The sequence below is a fragment of the Lutra lutra genome, chromosome 16, assembly GCF_902655055.1.
Source record: "Lutra lutra chromosome 16, mLutLut1.2, whole genome shotgun sequence".
Lineage (NCBI taxonomy): Eukaryota > Metazoa > Chordata > Mammalia > Carnivora > Mustelidae > Lutra > Lutra lutra.
In genome coordinates, this window is record NC_062293.1 from 56,211,294 (window position 1) to 56,220,104 (window position 8,811).

An 8,811-nucleotide genomic window follows, 5' to 3' on the forward strand; every position below is an offset into this window, starting at 1 on the left:
GAGCTGACCAGGAACTTACAAAGACCTGCCACCTCTGGGAAAAGCAGGAGATTTGTGAAGGAGAAACCCAAACGTGGAAAGCATCCTTAAAAATGCAACTCCCACGTGCTGGAAAAAATGAAAGGCTAAGTCCTCCCCATCAAGACAACTGAGAAATTCAGAGCTTTCCTGTGACCAGGGAGATTTTCATCCAGCTTATGGAGGAAGCAAATGCAGGTGTTTGGATGAAGTAGACTCCAGATCCTCATTCCCCCAGCTCAGCCCTGCAACTCCTCTCTCCCTGTCCAGCATCAGAAGGATGGAGTCCATGCTGGGAAGATCAGTGATCACAGCAAAGACAAGCAAACCAATGTGGGTGGGGAGCAGGGAACCTAAAAAAGGACACATCTTGAGAATATTCTGGAACAAAGCAGGTAAAAATTACTAGCAGAGTTCTATACAAAATAAAAGATATAATATTCTACTCAAAATGAAAGCTCAAAGAAGAGATACAAGGGCTCAAGAAAGAAACTACAGAATGGCAGAAGGGGATGAAAAGAGGGTTGGTTATGCTCAAGGGAAACATGGCAAGGCAAAATGAAGACATCTGGGAAATGATGGGTAACCCCAGAAGGAGTGAAAAAGAAAAGGAAATGCAGAAACACAGTCAGGAATATGAAAGATGGGATTGAGAAAATGGAGCAAAAAAAAATGAGTTTGACAGGGATAGAGTTTAAAGGAATGAAGAGAGAAAATAGGTCAGGAAAGCTTTTCAAAGAGAAGATGGGAAAACTTTGGTGTGTCTGGAGATTCTCCCTGGGGAATTGAAAAGGGATTGATGAAGGCCAGCAGCACAGGGTATCCTAATAAACTTAGGGGAGTTCAGTGAAACATTCTAGTGGAGAAAGAATTTGATTCAGACACCCTGTATTAGTTCTCTATTGGCATGTGACACATTGCCCCCAAACTCAATGGCTTATAAAACCGAATATCTATTGTCACATAGTTTCTGTAGGTCAGGGATCCAAGTTTTGCCTCCCTGGGTTCTCTGGCTCAGGGTCACTCTCGAGACAGCAACTGTGGGGTTGGTCTGAGCCGTGGTCATCTCAAGAGTAGGCTGGGAGGACCAACTTCCAAGCTCACTCATGTGATTGTGCATAAGATTCAGTTGCTCAAGTCTTGTTGGAGTGAGCTCCTCAGTTTTTCTCTGGCTGTTGGCCGGAGGCTGTCCCCCGATTCTTCTCATGGGGCGTTTCCATAAGACTCCTCAATGATATTCCAGCTGGCTTCCCTTTGCACCGCAAGTGCCTGGTAAAGTACAATTGTTTGAATCTCAGATAACCATGAATAATTTTTGAGTATAAGTATGTCCCAAATATTGCGTGAGACACACTTACATGAAAAGATGACTTGTTGCTTGTCTGAACATTTAAATTTACTGGGCGTCTATATATTGATTTGCTAACTCTGTCAACCCAGCTCAGGTGAGCCAGTGAGAGAGCTGAGGGTCACAAGAAAGGTAGAAGTCACAGTCTTTTGGTAACTTAATATTGAAAGTGATATCTCATGGCTTTTATGATATCCTATCTGTTGGGAGCAAGTCATTAAGTATAGCCCACTCTCAAGGGGAGAGGATTTCACAAGGGCATGAACAATGGAAGGGGGGAGAGAATATGCTGGGGATCTTAGAGAGTCCCCAGTGTACACCCCCCCACACACATGTGCACGTGTGCACACACAGACACAAAAAGCAAATCATATACACGGATGAATAAAAATCGGGTATTGGTCCTGGGGATAAAAATATATGTTTATAAAAAATAAAATTAAGAGTCAAGATGGCGGAGAAGTAGCAGGCTGAGACTACTTCGGGTAGCGGGAGATCAGCTAAATAGCTTATCTAAAGATTGCAAACACCTACAAATCCAACGGGAGATTGAAGAGAAGAAGAACAGCAATTCTAGAAACAGAAAATCAACCACTATCTGAAAGGTAGGACTGGTGGAAAAGTGAATCCAAAGCGACGGGAAGATAGACCGCGGGGGGAGGGGCCGGCTCCCTGCGAGCGGCGGAGCAACGGAGCAAAATCAGGACTTTTAAAAGTCTGTTGCACTGAGGGACATCGCTCCAGAGGCTTAACTGGAAGCCCAGGCAGGGTCAGCGTGGCCTCAGGTCCCGCAGGGTCGCAAAAGGATCGGGGGTGTCTGAGTGTCGCAGAGCTTACCGGTATTAGAACGGGGAAGCCGGCTGCAGAGACAGAGCCGAGGAGTGACTCTCAGCTCGGGGTTGCCTTGGACCGGTCACAGGCTCGGCCAGCTCGGAGCGTGGCCGGAGGCCAGGGTGACGGGAGTCATTGGGTGCTGTTCTCTGGGGGCGCACTGAGGAGTGGGGCCCCGGGCTATGGGCTCCTCAGGCCGGAGACCAGGAGGCCGCCATCTTCATTCTAATCCTCAGGAACTCTACGGAAAGTGCTCAGGGAACAAAAGCTCCCGAAAGCAAACCCGAGCGGATTACTCAGCTACTCAGCGCGGCCCCGAGTAAGGGCGGTGCAACTCCGCCTGGGGCAAAGACGCTTGAGAATCACTACAACAGGCCCCTCCCCCAGAAGATCAATGGGAAACCCAGCCAGGACCAAGTTCACCTACCCAGGAGTGCTGTTTCAATACCAAGGAGAGCGGAAGAATTCCAGAGGAGAAGAAAGCAAAGCACGGAACTCATGGCTTTCTCCCCATGACTTTTTAGCCTTGCAGTTAATTTAATTTTTTTTTCTTTTCAATTTTTTTTTCTTTTTCTCTTCTTCTGCTAAATTTATTTTTAACATTTACCGTTTTCTTTTTTAACGTTTTTTTAAATTGTTTATCTAATATATATATATTTTTTCCTCTTTTTATATTTTTTCTTTATCGGCTTTCTTTTTTTAAATAGTTTCTTTCTTTTTTTTTTTTCTCTTTTTGAACCCATTTTTATCCCCTTTCTCCCCCCTCACGATTTGGGATCTCTTCTGATTTGGCTAAAGCATATTTTCCTGGGGTTGTTGCCACCCTTTTAGTATTTTACTTGCTCCTTCATAAACTCTTATCTGGAAAAAATGACAAGGCGGAAAAATTCACAACAAAAAAAAGAACAAGAGGCAGTACCAAAGGCTAGGGACCTAATCAATACAGACATTGGTAATATGTCAGATATAGAGTTCAGAATGAGGATTCTCAAGGTTCTAGCCGGGCTTGAAAAAGGCATGGAAGATATTAAAGCAACCCTCTCGGGAGATATAAAAGCCCTTTCTGGAGAAATAAAAGAACTAAAATCTAACCAAGTTGAAATCAAAAAAGCTATTAATGAGGTGCAATCAAAAATGGAGGCTCTCACTGCTAGGATAAATGAGGCAGAAGAAAGAATTAGCGATATAGAAGACCAAATGACAGAGAATAAAGAAGCTGAGCAAAAGAGGGACAAACAGCTACTGGACCACGAGGGGAGAATTCGAGAGATAAGTGACACCATAAGACGAAACAACATTAGAATAATTGGGATTCCAGAAGAAGAGGAAACAGAGAGGGGAGCAGAAGGTATATTGGAGAGAATTATTGGAGAGAATTTCCCCAATATGGCAAAGGGAACAAGCATCAAAATTCAAGAGGTTCAGAGAACCCCCCTCAAAATCAATAAGAATAGGTCCACACCCCGTCACCTAATAGTAAAATTTACAAGTCTTAGTGACAAAGAAAAGATCCTGAAAGCAGCCCGGGAAAAGAAATCTGTCACATACAATGGTAAAAATATTAGATTGGCAGCAGACTTATCCACAGAGACCTGGCAGGCCAGAAAGAGCTGGCATGATATATTCAGAGTACTAAATGAGAAAAATATGCAGCCAAGAATACTATATCCAGCTAGGCTATCATTGAAAATAGAAGGAGAGATTAAAAGCTTCCAGGACAAACAAAAACTGAAAGAATTTGCAAACACCAAACCAGCTCTACAGGAAATATTGAAAGGGGAGCTCTAAGCAAAGAGAGACCCTAAAAGTAGTAGATAAGAAAGAAACAGAGACAATATACAATAACAGTCACCTTACAGGCAATACAATGGCACTAAATTCATATCTCTCAATACTTATCCTGAATGTGAATGGGCTAAACGCCCCAATCAAAAGACACAGGGTATCAGAATGGATCAAAAAACAAAACCCATCTATATGTTGCCTACAAGAAACTCATCTTAAACCCGAAGACACCTCCAGGTTTAAAGTGAGGGGGTGGAAAAGAATTTACCATGCTAATGGACATCAGAAGAAAGCAGGAGTGGCAATCCTTATATCAGATCAATTAGATTTTAAGCCAAAGACTATAATAAGAGATGAGGAAGGACACTATATCATACTCAAAGGAACTGTCCAACAAGAAGATCTAACAATTTTAAAAATCTATGCCCCTAACGTGGGAGCAGCCAACTCTATAAACCAATTAATAACAAAATCAAAGAAACACATCGACAAGAATACAATAATAGTAGGGGATTTTAACACTCCCCTCACTGAAATGGACAGATCATCCAAGCAAAAGATCAACAAGGAAATCAAGGCCTTAAATGACACACTGGACCAGATGGACATCACAGATATATTCAGAACATTTCATCCCAAAGCAACAGAATACACATTCTTCTCTAGTGCACATGGAACATTCTCCAGAATAGATCACATTCTTGGTCCTAAATCAAGTCTCAACCGGCATCAAAAGATTGGGATCATTCCCTGCATATTTTCAGACCACAATGCTCTAAAGCTAGAACTCAATCACAAGAGGAAATTTGGAAAGAACCCAAATACATGGAGACTAAACAGCATCCTTCTAAAGAATGAATGGGTCAACCAGGAAATTAAAGAAGAATTGAAAAAATTTATGGAAACAAATGATAATGAAAACACAACAGTTCAGAATCTGTGGGACACAACAAAGGCAGTCCTGAGAGGAAAATATATAGTGGTACAAGCCTTTCTCAAGAAACAAGAAAGGTCTCAGGTACACAACCTAACCCTACACCTAAAGGAGCTGGAGAAAGAACAAGAAAGAAACCCTAAACCCAGCAGGAGAAGAGAAATCATAAAGATCAGAGCAGAAATCAATGAAATAGAAACCAGAAAAACAATAGAACAAATCAACGAAACTAGGAGCTGGTTCTTTGAAAGAATTAATAAGATTGATAAACCCCTGGCCAGACTTATCAAAAAGAAAAGAGACAGGACCCAAATAAATAAAATCATGAATGAAAGAGGAGAGATCACAACGAACACCAAAGAAATACAGACAATTATAAGAACATACTATGAGCAACTCTATGCCAACAAATTGGACAATCTGGAAGAAATGGATGCATTCCTAGAGACATATAAACTACCACAACTGAACCAGGAAGAAATAGAAAGCCTGAACAGACCCATAACCAGTAAGGAGATTGAAACAGTCATCAAAAATCTCCAAACAAACAAAAGCCCAGGGCCAGACGGCTTCCCGGGGGAATTCTACTAAACATTTAAAGAAGAACTAATTCCTATTCTCCTGAAACTGTTCCAAAAAATAGATATAGAAGGAAAACTTCCAAACTCATTTTATGAGGCCAGCATCACCTTGATCCGAAAACCAGACAAGGATCCCAACAAAAAAGAGAACTACCGACCAATATCCTTGATGAACACAGATGCAAAAATTCTCGCCAAAATACTAGCCAATAGGATTCAACAGTACGTTAAAAGGATTATTCACCACGACCAAGTGGGATTTATTCCAGGGCTGCAGGGCTGGTTCAACATCCACAAATCAATCAATGTGATACAACACATTAATAAAAGAAAGAACAAGAACCATATGATACTCTCCATAGATGCTGAAAAAGCATTTGACAAAGTACAGCATCCTTTCCTGATCAAAACTCTTCAAAGTGTAGGGATAGACGGTACATACCTCAATATTATCAAAGCCATCTACGAAAAACCCACCGCAAATATCATTCTCAATGGAGAAAAACTGAAAGCTTTTCCACTAAGGTCAGGAACACGGCAGGGATGTCCGTTATCACCACTGCTATTCAACATAGTACTAGAAGTCCTAGCCTCAGCAATCAGACAACAAAAGGAAATTAAAGGCATCCAAATCGGCAAAGAAGAAGTCAAACTATCACTCTTTGCAGATGATATGATACTATATGTGGAAAACCCAAAAGACTCCACTCCAAAACTGCTAGAACTTGTACAGGAATTCAGTAAATTGTCAGGATATAAAATCAGTGCACAGAAATCAGTTGCGTTTCTCTACACCAACAACAAGACAGAAGAAAGAGAAATTAAAGAGTCCATCCCATTTACAATTGCACCCAAAACTATAAGATACCTAGGAATAAACCTAACCAAAGAGACTAAGAATCTATACTCAGAAAACTATAAAGTACTCATGAAAGAAATTGAGGAAGACACAAAGAAATGGAAAAATGTTCCATGCTCCTGGATTGGAAGAATAAATATTGTGAAAATGTCTATGCTACCTAAAGCAATCTACACATTTAATGCAATTCCTATCAAAGTACCATCCATTTTTTTCAAAGAAATGGAACAAAGAATCCTAAAATTTATATGGAACCAGAAAAGACCTCGAATTGCCAAAGGAATATTGAAAAAGAAAGCCAAAGTTGGTGGCATCACAATTCCGGACTTCAAGCTCTATTACAAAGCTGTCATCATCAAGACAGCATGGTACTGGCACAAAAACAGACACATAGATCAATGGAACAGAATAGAGAGCCCAGAAATGGACCCTCAACTCTATGGTCAACTCATCTTTGACAAAGCAGGAAAGAATGTCCAATGGAACAAAGACAGCCTCTTCAATAAATGGTGTTGGGAAAATTGGACAGCCACATGCAGAAAAATGAAATTGGATCATTTCCTTACACCACACACGAAAATAGACTCAAAATGGATGAAGGATCTCAATGTGAGAAAGGAATCCATCAAAATCCTTGAGGAGAACACAGGCAGCAACCTCTTCGACCTCAGCCGCAGCAAAATCTTCCTAGGAACATCCTCAAAGGCAAGGGAAGCAAGGGCAAAAATGAACTTTTGGGATTTTATCAAGATCAAAAGCTTTTGCACAGCAAAGGAAACAGTGAACAAAACCAAAAGACAACTGACAGAATGGGAGAAGATATTTGCAAATGACATATCAGATAAAGGGCTAGTGTCCAAAATCTATAAAGAACTTAGCAAACTCAACACCCAAAGAACAAAGAATCCAATCAAGAAATGGGCAGAGGACATGGACAGACATTTCTGCAAAGAAGACATCCAGATGGCCAACAGACACATGAAAAAGTGCTCCATATCACTCGGCATCAGGGAAATACAAATCAAAACCACCATGAGGTATCACCTCACACCAGTCAGAATGGCTAAAATTAACAAGTCAGGAAATGACAGATGCTGGCGAGGATGCGGAGAAAGGGGAACCCTCCTACACTGTTGGTGGGAATGCAAGCTGGTGCAACCACTCTGGAAAACAGCATGGAGGTTCCTCAAAATGTTGAAAATAGAACTACCCTATGACCCTGCAATTGCACTGCTGGGTATTTACCCTAAAGATACAAACATAGTGATCCGAAGGGGCACGTGCACCCGAATGTTTATAGCAGCAATGTCTACAATAGCCAAACTATGGAAAGAACCTAGATGTCCATCTACAGACGAATGGATAAAGAAGATGTGGTATATATACACAATGGAATACTATGCAGCCATCAAAAGAAGTGAAATCTTGCCATTTGCGACGACGTGGATGGAACTAGAGGGTATCATGCTTAGCGAAATAAGTCAATCAGAGAAAGACAACTATCATATGATCTCCCTGATATGAGGGAGAGGAGATGCAACATGGGGGGTTGAAGGGGTAGGAGAAGAGTAAATGAAACAAGATGGGATTGGGAGGGAGACAAACCATAAGTGACTCTTAATCTCACAAAACAAACTGAGGGTTGATGGGGGGAGGGGGTTGGGAGAGGGGGGTGGGGTTATGGATATTGGGGAGGGTATGTACTATGGTGAGTAGTGTAGTAGTAGTAGTAGTATGCTGTGAAGTGTGTAAACCTGGCGATTCGCAGACCTGTACCCCTGGGGATAAAAATATATGTTTATAAAGCTGTAAAAAAAAAAAAAAAAGAAAGAAAGAAAGGATGAATACCCAAGTTTTGTAGCAACATGGACGGGACTGGAAGAGATGATGCTGAGTGAAATAAGTCAAGCAGAGAGAGTCAATTATCATATGGTTTCACTTATTTGTGGAGCATAACAAATAGCATGGAGGACAAGGGGAGATGGAGAGGAGAAGGGAGTTGAGGGAAATTGGAAGGGGAGGTGAACCATGAGAGACTATGGACTCTGAAAAACGATCTGAGTATTTTGAAGGGGTGGGGGGTGGGAGGTTGGGGGCACCAGGTGGTGGGTATGGTAGAGGGCACGGATTGCATGGAGCACTGGGTGTGGTGCAAAAATAATGAATACTGTTATGCTGAAAAAAAATAAAAAAATTAAAAAAAAATGGGCAGAGGACATGAACAGACATTTCTGCAAAGAAGACATCCAGATGGCCAACAGACACATGAAAAAGTGCTCCATATCAGTCGGCATCAGGGAAATACAAATCAAAACCACCATGAGGTATCACCTCACACCAGTCAGAATGGCTAAAATTAACAAGTCAGGAAATGACAGATGCTGGCGAGGATGCGGAGAAAGGGGAACCCTCCTACACTGTTGGTGGGAGTGCAAGCTGGTGCAACCACTCTGGA